The sequence below is a fragment of the Lipotes vexillifer genome, unplaced genomic scaffold (assembly GCF_000442215.2).
Source record: "Lipotes vexillifer unplaced genomic scaffold, Lipotes_vexillifer_v1.1 scaffold10, whole genome shotgun sequence".
Classification (NCBI taxonomy): Eukaryota; Metazoa; Chordata; class Mammalia; order Artiodactyla; family Lipotidae; genus Lipotes; species Lipotes vexillifer.
Window position 1 is genome coordinate 955170 of NW_006792541.1, and position 15626 is coordinate 970795.

Sequence of the window (15626 nt, forward strand, 5' to 3'; positions counted from 1 at the left end):
TCCATCTGGCTTTTGTTTGTTTGTTTGTAGCTTCCTTTCTAACCTCTGGACGCTTTAACTTAAAGATGTATGTTGACTCTGCTAAAGGTGCCGGTTGGAGGGTTGTGAGCAAAGACCTAGAGCAGCTCTGGCAACATCAGCTCTATGAAAATGTGTGCCTGTCCAGTTTTCTGGGTGAGTATTCATAGCTTTCATTGTATTACTAAAAGCACCACCAACTGGAAAAGGACAGCAACCAATGGCTTGGGTAAAGCTCTCAAGCCACTCCCGACCTCTTCTCCCTCCCCTCCTTCCCTCAGCCCAGCTGTCTCCGTTCCTGGCTCTCCATGTGGCTCTGATGAGGGACTAGACTGGAACCACGTGTTTCACGAGCCACCACCCACCTGTGGATGATTAAAGTGAGCTGGAGGGGTTTTTTGAACCAAGTGAAATAATAAATATAAAAATACTTTACAAAATCATACAGAAGGAAGGAGTTGAAAAGGTAAGGGGGTTGCCAGTATTGTGACTGTTAGTGTGATGACTGATTCCCCATCTCCTGACCGACCTATCCACGGGCTGTTTACTTAATGTTGTAAGTGCTGAAGGGTACTGATAATCACAGCTAAGGTGTGCCGGTAGCTTCCTGTCCCACTGATTTCCCACACCAACCCTATGGGGCAAGCAGTGTTACCCCCACTTTACAGATGAAGAAACCGAGGCCTAAGAGAGTTTAGGTAACTTGTCCTAGTTACAGGAGAAGGGTTTGAACTGAGGCATTCTCGCTTTGGCCCCTAGGTCTTAACCACTGTTGAGCAGCTGCTACGTACCAGGAGCTGGGCTAACGGTGCTATGAGTATTAACCTACTGAGTCTGTACAACAAATCTGTGAAATGAGTGCTATTATTATTCCCATTTTACAAAAGCCCAAACTGAGCTAAAGATTACCTAGCCCTGACCACAAGATCACAGAACTAATAAATACTGGAGCTGAGATCTACCCCAATCTTACTCCAGAGTTCATACCGTTAACCCTTGTGCTGAAATGCTAGGCTTTAAAAAGCTGCTTAAATCAGCCTCCAAATAACTATGGGGGTGGTGGGGTGCATTCATTAAAGGCAGTTTCTCTTAGAGGAGGATCTGAGCTCTTTTCTTAAGATTCAAAAACTCATGAGAGAATAATTTCATCATTTTCACACTTCAACGATCACACTTTGGTTTCAACAGATGTTCACTGTACACCTACTGTGTAAAAGCACTGGGTGCAGGGCGTAGGGCTGCAAAGTTGAAGGGTCCTCGCCCGCTGGGGGTCCCGGTCTAGACTAACAGACGCATCCATGTAAACATCACAGAAAGCAGACTGATGAGATGGCCTGACAGGTGCTAAGGAGGCTGGGGAGCATTCTGTGGCTTTTGCTGACTGTTGGGTTCCCTGTTCAGGAGGGGTGGGCAGGTGTCCCAGGCATCAGGGTTTTAAGAAGTGCCTGCAGGCAGGGGAGACATGCAAGGCTGAGATACTACTCAGCCCACTAGCTCCTCTGCTGGTTCCAAGCGGTAAGAAAAAGGAGGATTTGGTCTCCACATCCGTCTGGTCACATGCCCCAGGCAGCTCCTTGTTTCTTCTGCCCAATTTCCTTGTCCATGCCTTCCCTGCCCAACGCAGGGACACATTTCAGGGTTGTGGGTTTCTGCAGGGTCACACAGGAACAGACCCATCTCTCAACACTTCCGGCCTTGTGTTGGGGGCATGGAGCTCTTGAGGCGCCCGCCTGTCCATTTCCCAAATGATGATTAACTGTAACTGACAACCCTGCATTACATAAGAGGATTATGAAACTCTGTAACAGGGACGTAGGTGATCTGTGTGTATAAATAGACGAAGACCTCATTATTGTGCTTCTTTAAGACTCAGAGACATCTAGTGGCAGAAAATTGTATCTGCAGCCCTAGCAGATCCTCTCCAAATAAGTGACTTGAAAAAGTTCTAATTTGTGAGACTTGTACATACTCAGATTGGGAGACTTTAGGTTAAATTACTTTGAAAGAGAAGGAATGTACAGGTTTTCCATTTGTAGAAGTACAGTATGTTTTTAAACTTGAAGTGTAGTTGATTTACAATATCTCAGGTGTGCAGCAAAGTGATTCAAATATATGAATATATATATATATATATATATATATATATTTCAGATTCTTTTCCATTATGGGTTATTACAAGATATGGAGTAGAGTTCCTTGTGCTATACAGTAGGTCCTTATTGTTTATCTACTTTATATATAGTAGTGTGTATCTGTTAATCCCAAACTCCTAATTTATCCCTCCCCACCCCTTTCCCCTTTGATAACCGTAAGTTTGTTTTCCATGTCTGTGAGTCTGTTTCTGTTTTGTAAATAAGTCCATTTGTATCATTTTTTAGATTCCACATATAAGTTGTATCATATGATATTTGTCTTTCTCTGTCTGACTTACTTCACTCAGTATGATAAACTCTACGTCCATCTATGTTGCTGCAAATGGCATTATTTCATTCTTTTTATGGCTGAGTAATATTCCATTGTATATATGTATGTACCACATCTTCTTTATCCACTCCTCTGTTGATGGACATTTAGGTTACTTCCATGTCTTGGCTATTGTAAATAGTGCTGCCATGAACATTGGGGTTCACGTATCTTTTAGAATTAGAGTTTTCATCTTTTCTGTATATATGCCCGGGAGTGGGATTGCTGGGTCATTTGATAACTCTATTTTTAGATTTCTAAGGAACCTCCATACTGTTCTCCATAGTGGCTGTACCAATTTACATTCCCACCAACAGCGTAGGAGGGCTCCCTTTTCTCCACACCCTCTCCAGCATTGATTATTTTTAGACTTTTTCATGACGGCCATTCTGATTGGTGTGAGGTGATACCTCCGTGTAGTTTTGATTTGCATTTCTCTCATCGTTAGCAGTGTTGAGCATCTTTAGTATGGTATTGTATTTAATGAAATGTACCGTAAGTCTACTTTAAGCCTGTTCTCCCCAAAGTTTTAGATGCACCCAACTGTATAAAGTGTGTGAAAGAGAAAATTAGACAATACAAAAAATGACTCTGTTAACAGTCTCTACATATTCACCTGTCACGAGGCTGAACTTTTTCGATATAATTAGGTTTTGTACCAAATTCACAATTATCACTATCAAATTGGCCTTACAGGTGAGCATGCATAGATTAAATAACTACTAAACCAAATATTTAGGAGAATGTATAAGGAGAAAGCTTCCCCACAATCAGACTAGAAAGTACCTTTCCTAGACTGGGGGGCAGTAGAGCTGCTGGGGGAACAATTTAAGGGTGGGTATTGGTGGGTCCCAAAGGGGGAGGCCCTGTAGCCTGGACCACAAGCTGGGACCCGGCAAGACTGTAAGATACATCATGGAAGGTCAGTGTGGGAGCAGCAGTGTGTCGTGTTTCCCTGGCAGAGCCCTAAGGGAGTGGCCAGACCTAGAGAAGCAGTGGCTGTACATATGATGTGATGATGGGGCTCAGGCAGCCTCCCAGTTGCCTACACCCCAGCACATGACAGGAAGAGCAGAACAATACCTGTGTGCCTATGGACAGCATAGAAGGAGAAGGAACCACTGAAACTCTTGAATTGCTCTCTGAGAACAGAGGAGCAATGGGGTGTCCCAGGAGTGATATCCGATGACATCCCACCGGCCAGTGCCTTGACACCAGGAAAGCTCCCCATTTCTTAGGCATGAGACTGGGGAAAAAGTAGGTGGTGGAGTAAGTCCCATATTGAGTGACCCTAAGTGTTACCACCCCACGCACAGAGCAGAAAGGAAAAGGGAAAAAGAGGAGTTAGCAGGGGAAGTGGAAGATACACAACACTGACGGCTTTGTTCAAACGTCCTCACCTTAAATATCTGCTTCTATCTCACTCTAGCACTTCCCTCTCTCTCCCTCTCTCAGCTTCCCCCAACCCACGCATATTCTAGCCATTCCTTCATTTGCCTGCTCGTTGGTATTCAAGGTACAGCCAGATTTTTTTCTTTTCTTTATTTATTGATTAATTATTTATTTATTTGGCTGAGTTAGGTCTTAGTTGTGGCATGCGGGATCTTCACTGCGGCGTGCAGGATCTTTCGTTGCGGCGCACAGGCTCTTCGTTGTGGTGCATGGGCTTCTCTCTAGTTGCAGCGTGCGGGCTTCTCTCTAGTTGTGGCGCGCGGGCTCCAGAGCACGTGGGCTTAGTTGCCCTGTGGCATGGGGATCTTAGTTCCTCGACCAGCGATCAAACCCACGTCCCTTGCATTGGAAGGTGGATTCTTAACCACTGTACCAACAGGGAGGTCCCCAGCCAGATTTTTTTTCTGATTATAAAAGTAATATGTATTCATATTTTAAAACACATAAAGGTGTAAGAAAGAAAGTAAAACTCATCTTAATTCCACCACACAGAGATGACCACTGTTAATGCTTTGATCTATATCCCCTTAGATGTCTTTTCTATGCTTATCTGTATGTATATATTTAAGAAATGAACCTTACCATGCAAAGATGTTTTACAGCCTATTCCCACTCCATAAATGCATAACTCTTTCCATGTCAATATAGTTGCATGTCATCATTTTTAATAGGTACATAGTATTGTATACTGCTTATAAATAAACCATAAGTCACTTTTTTGAGGGCCATGTAGGTGGTTTCTAATTTTTTGCGATTATGAACAATGTTGTGATAAACATCCTTGTGTGTTGGGGGGTCTTTGGTTTGCTTGTCCAGTTCTTCCCCCAGGACAGTGGTTCTCAAAGTGTGTTCCATGGAGCCCGTGGAAATGTGTGAGGTGCTCCTGCAGGGGTGAGGTGAGGGCTGCAGGGCTTCAGCCCTTAATCTTCCTTCGACAATCATAGGTTCACGTCTCTCTGCTCCATTTGGGGAGAAGAAAGAGTTCCATCACTAAATGCAGCTGGAAATCCAGTGCTTTAGGACATAGTCAAGGAAAATTAAAATTGTTATGTCAGAGAGTATGCGTGTTTAAAGATCTGATACATACTGCCAAATGACTCCTGAAGGGGTATACTAATTTACATTCCTACGAAGAGCATATGTGTGCCTGTGTTTCCCACACCAACACTTTGCCTTTATAGCGCTCTAAAGGCAAAATCATCTTTAAAATTTCTATTTCTTTGATTAGTCATTATATTGCTTTCTTTATTGCTGCTGTAATAAATTATCACAAACTTGGTAGCTTAAAAGAACATAAATTTATTATGTTGAAACAGAAGAATCTATTTCTTTCTTCTAGAAGCCTCCTGCATTCCTTGGCTTGTGGCCCCTTCCTCCATCATCTAACTTCTGCTTCTCTCCTGACATCTCCTGCTCTGATTCTGACCCACCTGCCTCCCTCTTTCACTTATAAGGACCCTTGTGATTACTTTGGGACCACCCAGATATCCCAGAATAATATCACATCTCAAAATCCCTAATCACTTCTGCAAAATCTCTTTTGCTGTCACAGGTTCTAGGGATTAGGACATGACATCTCTGGTGGGTCATTTTTCTACCTGTCACAGTAATGATATAGAGCATGTTTTATTTATTGACAATCTGTAGTTCTTTGATAAATTATCTTTCTGTGACCTTTGCTCATTTTGCTATTAAGATATTTGTATTTTTCTAGTGGATTTGTAAAACAAAAATCATATATTTTGGAATTATAGACGTGTTGCCTATTACGTATGTTGCAAATCTTTTCCTTCACATTTCTGGTTTTTAAACTTTCTTTAGGCTGTGTGTTAGTCCGCTTGAGTTGCCATAACAAAATAGAATAATCTGGGTACCTTAAACAACGGAAATTTATTTTCTCCCAGTTCTGGAGTTTAGAGCTCCAAGATCAAGGTGTCAGCATGGTCAATTTCTGGAGAGAGCTTTCTTCCAAGCTCAACGATGGCTACCTTCTTGCTGTGTCCTCACACGGCACGGAGAGAACAAGCTCTCTGGTGTCTCTTCTTATAAGGTCATGAGGGCCTCACTCTCTTGACCTTATCTAACCCTAACTACCTTCCAAAGGTCCCATCTCCAAATACTATCACATTGAGGGTTAGGACTTATGGCTTTTATGGAGACACAAACATTCAGTCCGTAACAGGAAAAATTTGGATTTTCATGTGGTCTAATCTGTCAGTCATATTCTTGATGCCTTTTGTCTTCAGTGATATGTTAGCTTAGCAAGGCCTCTTTCACCAGAGATACATAAACATGTACATACACTTTCTTCTTAAACTTTTATATATTTGCCTTATTTTACACTCAAATTTTAATCATTCTGGAATATAATTTGGGGTAAGTTCTGACTCTGTTTTCTTGCCAGTTAAAGCACTTTGTTTACCATTTTATTCTTCAAATAACAGCTTCAAAATAGTCTCTAAAGGGCTTCCCTGGTGGCGCAGTGGTTGAGAGTCCGCCTGCCGATGCAGGGGACACGGGTTCGTGCCCTGGTCTGGGAGGATCCCACGTGCCGCGGAGCGGCTGGGCCCGTGGGCCATGGGCGCTGAGCTTGCGCGTCCGGCGACGGGAGAGGCCACGACAGTGAGAGGCCCACATATCACAAAAAAAAAAAAAAAAAAAAAAAAAAAAAAAGGAGAGGCCACAACAGTGAGAAGCCCGCGTAAAAAAAAAAAAAAAAAAAAAAAAAAATAGTCTCTAAGGACATAAGCTTTTAACCAGACAGGAGTCCTGGATTTGCCATTATCTGAATACTGGCCTGTTGAAACCAGTTTTCCTCCTTCCCTTTCTCTGCTAGTTGTAGAAAACTACTTTTTGTCTTTCTGGAAAATCCATTCATTCAGTAAAAGACCAACAACTAAAGCCAACTTTTTTTTTTTAAGGAAACAATGAGTTTCCTTAATATTTCAGGCTTGAACGGCATTCTGTGTATAGCAATTTACCATCAACCCATATGAATGTGTACTTACAGCTTTCACATTCCTTTGAATCCTAAAGTTATCTGATTTTCAAAACCAATGGAAAAACACTATCCATGGAAGAAAACTATTTAGATATTTGAACTTTAAAAACCTTGGGCTTTATCTGTTGGGGCCACTTAGTGTTCTTCACAAGCCAGCATGAAATATTTGTGCCTGGGAATGAAGGGTAGGGGTAAAGCATCAAACTGCAGAAAGGCGAGTTCTAAATCTTATGAAACAGACTCAGTAATTTATAACTACACACAATGCTGGTATATTATACATTAATAATCCTAATTCTAAAATAACATAACACAGTATATAATAGTACAATAACAAGTATAAAGTGATTTTAATGGTCAAATATTCAATTGGATTAAAATTCCCATTTAATCCAATGCCTTTCTTAAGCTCCTACTATGTGTCTTGGCCCTGTGTTTCCAGGCAGTAAAAAGTGCATGACAACAAAACAAACATTTGTGATGCAAATAATTTTGAGATGGAATACAAATTTGTTGAGTTAATACATAAATTTATGTGTTGTATATAAGGTGTGATATTACATGATACATTATAACTAATATTGTGAAAGTAATTTTTCTATTTCACAGTCAGACCTTGAAAATGAGTAGTTTCCAATCCACAAATGTGTTGAATTTCAAAGGTCTGTTTCTAAGTCAGTGGTTCAAAACTCAGAAATTATGTCACCATAAAGATAAGATTCTAAGTAGTGGTGAGAACCAGCCTAACTATAGATTTTTTGTTTGATTGAAATTATGCACATTTTCTATGAGAAGTTGTTGAAATTATATACATTTGTTACAAGGGATACTTTTCAGATATGATACTAGTGATTAAAAGAGGAAAGCAATAGAACTTAATAAGACACGGTCTGTTTAACTAGAATGATAGTCCTTAAGGAAGTTGAAAGTTTAGTACAAAGAGAATGACTTTTGTGGAAATTCCAGAAAGTTTCAGAGACCTTTTCAAGGGGTTAGAGGTTGATGGCATGGGTCTGAATTATGTCACAGTTGTTCTTTTCCTTGTTTTTAATACAGCGTATTGTTCCACTGTTCATGCTTATCAGTCATATTTACTGCTCTGTTTTTTTTTTTTTTTTTTTTTTTTTTTTTTGTGATATGTGGGCCTCTCACTGTCGTGGCCTCTCCCGTCGCCGGACGCGCAAGCTCAGCGCCCATGGCTCACGGGCCCAGCCGCTCCGCGGCATGTGGGATCCTCCCGGACCGGGGCACGAACCCATGTCCCCTGCATCGGCAGGCGGACTCTCAACCACTGCGCCACCAGGGAGGCCCTACTGCTCTGTTTTAATTAATAAATGGGATGCTGAGAAGCCAGGAGAGCAGTGAGTTAATGAAGGAGAGGGCACAGCATTTGTGAGATCATCCCTCGGGGGAAGAAAGGAGATGGTAGAGAAAAGAGTCAGTGGCTTCTGTGAATTGGCCCCAAGGCCATTGTGGGGAATCCTGTTGAAGATGCATGAAGTTCCTCAAATAATAACGATGGTCTCTGCTGCCAAGCTTTCCTCACCTAACTAGTGGTTCTCCTACTGAAAGTTGCCAGAATTAGGACTGAGACTATTGCTCCCTCAGTGGAGGGGAGATTTACATAACTTGGGGGGGAATTGGGGGATTGGTGATAATTAAAGAAACAAAAACAACAAAGTCAATTATTAATTCAAGAAAAAACAAAAAACCAAGTAGGGAAGGAGAAGTGATTATAGTACACTACAGGGCTCAGCTGTCAGTAAGATTTTTTACAATCATAGAAGATAAACACTTATACCAGTTAGCAATTTGTTGCCTTTGGCCCCAGATTCAAACTCCATTTCTTGACCTGTGAATATTGACCTGGATCCTCAGTTCCTCCTTTGCGCTAACATGGTGTTAAAAGCTTTGTCAGTAGAGGGCACTGGAGGGAAACTGCAGGAGGAAGAGGCTTCTCTTCCCAGTACCAGTGTTTTCTGTTTTCCTTTTTGCTCCTACTGTTTGGTTGCCAGCTATGGATGGGTTGTGGAAGACATTCAGTGGCATTCACCTATATTAAGTTTCAGTGGTACCTCATAGAGAGCTTCCTAACAAATTTTTGCAGCACTCCAGTGAGTAGATTCCCACTGAATCATGCCAGCACCCCAGTGGTTGGCCTCTGAGCCCTGGCCTGACAGCCCTTCAGAGAGGCTTCTTCTGCTTGCTAGTCCTGGCCATGCTTTTCTACCCACCTGCACCCTGGAGCAGTGTCTCCTGCTTGTCCAGTAACTGTTGACCCGCTCTGGCCTGGAGCAACTCCGTATACTTCTCTGCCATCTCAGCCTCAGGAAGGGATGTTTCTTCCTTGAGTAGCTTTGTTCATCTCTAGGGTATATTCCAGAGTTCTCGTTCTTCCATAGATGATCCTATATTGCAGTTAATAATTCTTATGTTAAACTTTCCCTCTACAAATCACTGTGCAGTTTCTGACTCCTGACTGGACCTTGATTCATTCAACACTAAATACTTAACTAACAAAAATTATTTACCTATTTTGGGAAGATGGGGAGATAGAGAGAGAGTGTGTGTGTGTGTGTGTGTGTGTGTGTGTGTATGAGAGAGAGAGAGAGAGAGAGAGAGAGGAAAAGAGAGAGAGAGAGAAGGTAGCTAAATCCTTATCTTCCATAGTAGGAAGTTGATAAATAAAATATAAAATTGAAAAATATATAGAATACAGTATAAGGTTGTTATTTGGAGATTTGAAAGGGGTTGTCTTAGGAAATGAAGTGTGAGGTATCTGCCATTTTTGTAACAAACCTTGTATTTGACTCTTTATGATCATAGATAACTTTGATAAGAAATAAAATGATAAAAAGAAAATCACTGAGGTTGAAACAAATAAAGAAAAAGAGAAGGAAGAAGAGAAAGTTACAAAGTTTGTGGAATATCAAAAGATGTGTCATTGGGAGAGTTTGTTTTTCATTAATCACATAATACATGATCAAACTAACAGCAAAGGTAGTAGATCAATCACTTATAAACTTGGAGAAAGGTTAAAAGATAAAAGTAGTAAAATCATCAATATCCACAATAATTAGTTAAAGGAGACACATAACAAAAAGATGTAAAATATGATGCCAAAAACATTAAATGTGGGGTGTGGGAGTAAAAATGCAGGGCTGTTAAAAGGCATTCAAACTTAAGAGAGCATCAACTTAAAATAATTACATATATATAAACTTCATGGTAACCACAAAACAAAAATCTATAAGAGATCCAAACATAAAACTAGAGATAGTTATCAACTCACAAAGGAAGAGAGCAAAAGAAAAAGAAAGAAACAAAAAAGAACTATAAAACAACCTAAGAACAATTCACAAAATGGTAATAAGTACATATCTATCAATAATTACTTTAAATGTAAATGGACTAAATGCTCCAATCAAAAGATATATAGTGGAGAATTCTCTGGCAGTCCAGTGGTTAGGACTCCGTGCTTCCACTGCAGGGGGCACGGGTCTGATCCCCGGTTGAGGAACTAAGATCCCTCATGCTGCGTGGCACAGCCTAAAAAAAATTTTTTTAATTAAAGAAAAAAGATACATAGTGGATGAATGGATATAAAAACAAGATATATACTGCCTACATGAGACTCAATTCAGATCTAAAGACACACACAGACTGAGTGAGGGGATGGGAAAAGATATTCCATTGCAAATGGAAATCAAAAGAAAGCCAGGGTATCAATATTTACATCAGACAAAACAGACTTTAAAATAAAGACTTACAAGAGACAAAGAAGGCTATTACATAATGATCAAGGGATCAATTCAAGAAAAAGATATAACAATTGTAAATATATTTGCACCCAACATAGGAACACCTAAATACATAAAGCAAATATTAATAGACATAAAGGGAGAAATTGACAGTAACACAATACTAGTAGGGGATGTTAACACCCCACTTACATCAATGGACAGATCATCCAGACAGAAAATCAGTTAGGAAACACTGGCCTTAAATGACACATTAGAACAAATGACTTAATAGATACATATAGAACACTCCATCCAAAAGCAGCAGAATACACATTCTTCTCAAGTGCACATGGAACATTCTCCAGGATGGTTCACATACTAGGCAACAGAACAAGTCTCAGTAAATTTAAGATTGAAATCATATCAACCATCTTTTCTGACCACAACCCTATGGGACTAGAACTCAACTATAAGAAAAGAACTGCAGAAAACAAAACACATGAGGGCTAAACAATATGTTACTAAACAACTAATGGGTCACTGAAGAAATCAAAGAGGGAATCAAAAAACACCTGTAAACAAATGATAATGAAAACATAATGATCCAAGATCTATGGGATGTGGCAAAAGCAGTTTGAAGAGGGAAATCTACAGTGATACAAGCCTACCTCAGGAAACAAGAGAAATCTCAAACAAAAAACCTAACCTTACACCTAAAGCAAATAGAGAAGAAAGATCAAAACCCAAAGTTAGTAGAAGGAAAGAAATCATAAAGATCATAGCAAAAATAAATGAATAGAGGCTAAAAATCTATAGGAAAGATCAATGAAACTAAGAGCTGGCTCTTTGAAAAGATAAAAAAAATTGATAAACCTTTAGCCAGACTCATCAAGAAAAACAGAGAGAGGGTGCAAATAAATAAAATCAGAAATGAAAAAGAAGTTACAACTAACACTAGAGAAATACAAAGCCTCATAAGAGACCTCTATGAACAATTATATGGCAATAAAATGGATAACCTAGAAGAAATGGACAATTTCTTAGAAACGTACAATCTCCAAAGAAATAGAAAATATAAACAGACCAGTTACCAGTAATTAAATTGAATCAGAAACAAATAAACTCCCAACAAACAAAAGTCCAGGACCAGATGGCTTCACAGGTGAATTGTACCAAACATTTAAAGAAAAGTTAACACCTATCCTCCTCAAACTATTCCAAAAAATTGCAGAGGAAGAAATGCTTTCGAACACATTCTGTAAGGTCAGCATCACCTGATACCAAAACTAGGCAAAATATGACCAAAAAATACAGGCCAATATCACTGATGAACACAGATTCAAAAGTCCTCAACAAAATACTGGCAAACCAAATCCAACAATACATTAAAAGGATCATACACCATGATCAAGTGGGATTTATCCCAGGGATGCAAGGATGGTTCAATATTCACAAATCAATCAATGTGATACATCAACAAACTGAAGAACAAAAATCATATGATCATCTCAATAAATGCAGAAAAAGCTTTTGACAAAATTCAATATCCATTCATGATAAAAACTCTCAACAAAGTGGGTATAGAGGGACCATACCTCAGCCTTATAAAGGTCACATACAACAAGCCCACAGCTAACATCACACTCAATGGTGAAAAGCTGAAAGCTTTCCTCTAAGATCAGGAAGAAGACAAGGATGCCCACTCTTGTCACTTTTATTCAACATAGTTTGAATAAAACAAAGTCCTAGCCACAGCAGTCAGTACTAGGGATGTAATGTACAACATGATAAACATAGTTAACACTGATGTATGTTGTATATTAAAGTCATTAAAGGGACTTCCCTGGTGGCACAGTGGTTAAGAATCCGCCTGCCAACGGAGGGGGCACAGGTTCGAGCCCTGGTCCGGGAAGATTCCACATGTCATGGAGCAACTAAGCCCATGTGCCACAACTACTGAAGCCTGCGTGCCTAGAGCCCATGCTCCACAACAAGAGAAGCCACCACAATGAGAAGCTCGTGCACCACAATGAAGAGTAGCCCCCATTTGCCGCAACTAGAGAAAGCCTGCGTGCAGCAACGAAGACCCTACACAGCCAAAATAAATAAAAAAAGAAAAAAAAAGTCATTAAAAGAGTAAATCCTACAAGTTCTCATCACGAGGAAAATAAATGTTTTCTATTTCTTTAATTTTGTATCTATATGAGATGATGGATGTTCACTAAAGTTATTGTGGTAACCATTTCATGATGTATGGAAGTCAAATCATTATGCTGTACAACTTAAAGTTATACAGTGCTGTATACCAATTATATCTCAATAAAACTGGGTTAAAAAAAAAAGGAACACTCCATTTGCTGCCCTCTGAGCCTTCCTCCACTGGCTCCCTAAGGATTACCCCTCACAGCCAGAGAAACAACAGCTTAAATTGATTTTCATTGTTAATAAATGGGTACAAATGGAAATGCCTCTTTTTTCCCTGTTGGCACACATGTACTTGGTCATTTGAAATACAGCATAGCTGTTAATGAATTAGCAAAATAATAAGGAGCCATGAATATCTGTGGTTTAGAAAGAAGTCTTAGAAAATCCATTATCTCCTGGGCAAGATGGGAAAAGTTAGAGGGGTGTTGCTCTGAATCTTGAATTGTAGCAGAGGTGAGACAAGGTAGGATGTGCAGTTTGGTGGTGATTTTGGTGCTACAGACAGAGTTAGGTTGTTGCTTACATTGAAAGGGAATGTAGTACTAGTCATTTTTACCTGCATCTATAATGAAATGAGAATAAAGACAAATAAATACAAATTATGTAATAAATACCCAAGAACATCTACAGTGGCAATATTCTAAACAAGTATGAAAAGGAACATGTGAATATAAAACTCTCCCTTGTCCCATGGTTTCCTTCTCTCTAATATCGGAATATAAACACTGTTGTGTTTTATTTTTTTTAATTTTTATTTATTTATTTATTTATTTATTTATTTATTTATTTATTTATGGCTGCGTTGGGTCTTCGTTGTGGTGCGTGGGCTTCTCATTGCGGTGGCTTCTCTTGTTGCGGAGCACAGGCTCTAGGTGCGCGGGCTTCAGTAGCTGTTGCTCACAGGCTTTAGAGCGCAGGCTCAGTAGTTGTGGCACACAAGCTCAGTAGTTGTGGCTCGCATGCTCTAGAGCACAGGCTCAGTAGTTGTGGAGCACGGGCTTAGTTGCTCCATGGCAGGCTGGATCTTCCTGGACCAGGGATCGAACCATGTCCCCTGAATTGGCAGGTGGATTCTTAACCACTGCGCCACCAGGGAAGTCCCAACACCATTGTTTTTGTGAGAATTAATGATAATCTTTGGATAACATCACTAGCACAATGTCTGGCTTGTAGTAACATTAAATAACTGGCTATTACTGATAGTTGCAGGATTCTTCTCATTGTTTTAATTATTGTTTAAAAGCTGAGTTGCAACCTCAAGTGGTTTCAGACCCAGGCCAGGAACGTAAATGAGGCATGTGGGCCAGGTGGGCACTGTGGTACGTGGAGCGAGCGCATTTCTCCCAGGGGAGCAGCCCCCAGTCAGTTCCAGCCAGTCCCTGTCAGAGAAAAATGCCGGACTCCTCATCATTCTCCTCATTCTTATTCTTTTTTCAGGAAAAGCTGGAAATCCAGATTTTTATGTGAAATCTCCTGATTTTATATATTGAGAATTAAGCAATTCATATCTTTGGAGAGGATCGGGCCCACAAGCCTTGCACGCTCTGCTTTAAAGAAACAAAAGTGTCCCCCAGCTAGGGAATGTCTGTGGGATCCTGAGGGAATCACTCTTTCTTAGCCTTTCCCCCAGTGTCATCCAGTCACTCCACACATTGCTTTCTCTGGTGAGCTGGCCAACAGTTCTGTCAATGTTCCTGCAGCCTGGGGTGAAGCAGGTCACCCTGTGCAAGGCTCTCACCAGGGGTCCTCCCTGACCCTGTTGGCCCAGGATAATCAGAAAGAGCTTATGTGAAGCCCTTTCCTCCCCATTTTGGGCCCTCTTCTCACCCTTCTCCCAGGACCCTCTAAGGGCATGGCTAAGACAGTTTTTCACATGGAAGTGCTAATGAATTAACAGCTCCCCCTTCACAATGGGTGTCTAGCTTTTCAAAGAGAACACTCGAAAGGAAATAGATCTGGTTACTAATGCAGGGATTTTAGGGTCCTTTGCACTTCAGAGGTGGGTCTTCCTTGGCTTTTCAGATCACACCAGGGGAGCAAAACCAAACTCTGTCTTTGTAGCAAGCTAGCTGAGCTCCAGCTTCTTCTGGGGCCTGGTTTAAAGGTCTTCAGGGATCCAGGAGAAGATGTTATTAGGTCTTCCCTGCTGTTGAACAGTCAGTTGACTTTTATTTAACGTCCGTTGTCAAGTCAAGAGCAGTTCAGTACCTACCAGGTATTGTTCAAAAAACACATCAAAAAAGGTACACTAATGCACAGAAGAGAGTGATCAGTATAGGTTGATCTAGAATGATCAGTTATTATTTCTAGGTTAAAAAAATTCGCAGTTTTTTGCTATAAGTTAATTTCATGGGCTTTCTCCATTCAGCCAAAGGTTGTCCCCCGGCTTCTAAAAGCAGGCCTTGCAATTTAAGTGTGTGGTCACCAGGTGGTGGAAGTGGGCCATGTCTGTGGAATCTTACTGGTAGCTGGAGAAGCTGAGCTCACCTTGCCTCAAATCGTCTTAAAACCACAGTGAGCTAGGACTTCCTTTCCTTTCAGCCATAGTCAACCTGGAGTTCATCAAAAGATGTTTACCTTTCTGGCAATTCCTGGCTATAAGGGTCTAGGTTTTAACCCAGACTGTTCTTGCTGAAAAATTTCACCCTTCTATTCACCTCAGAGAAAGTCAAGAGTTCAGAACCCTCCTTTTCCAGTCAGCTCACCTTTGTCATCTAACACGTTCTAGTTTCCTTCCCGCCCCC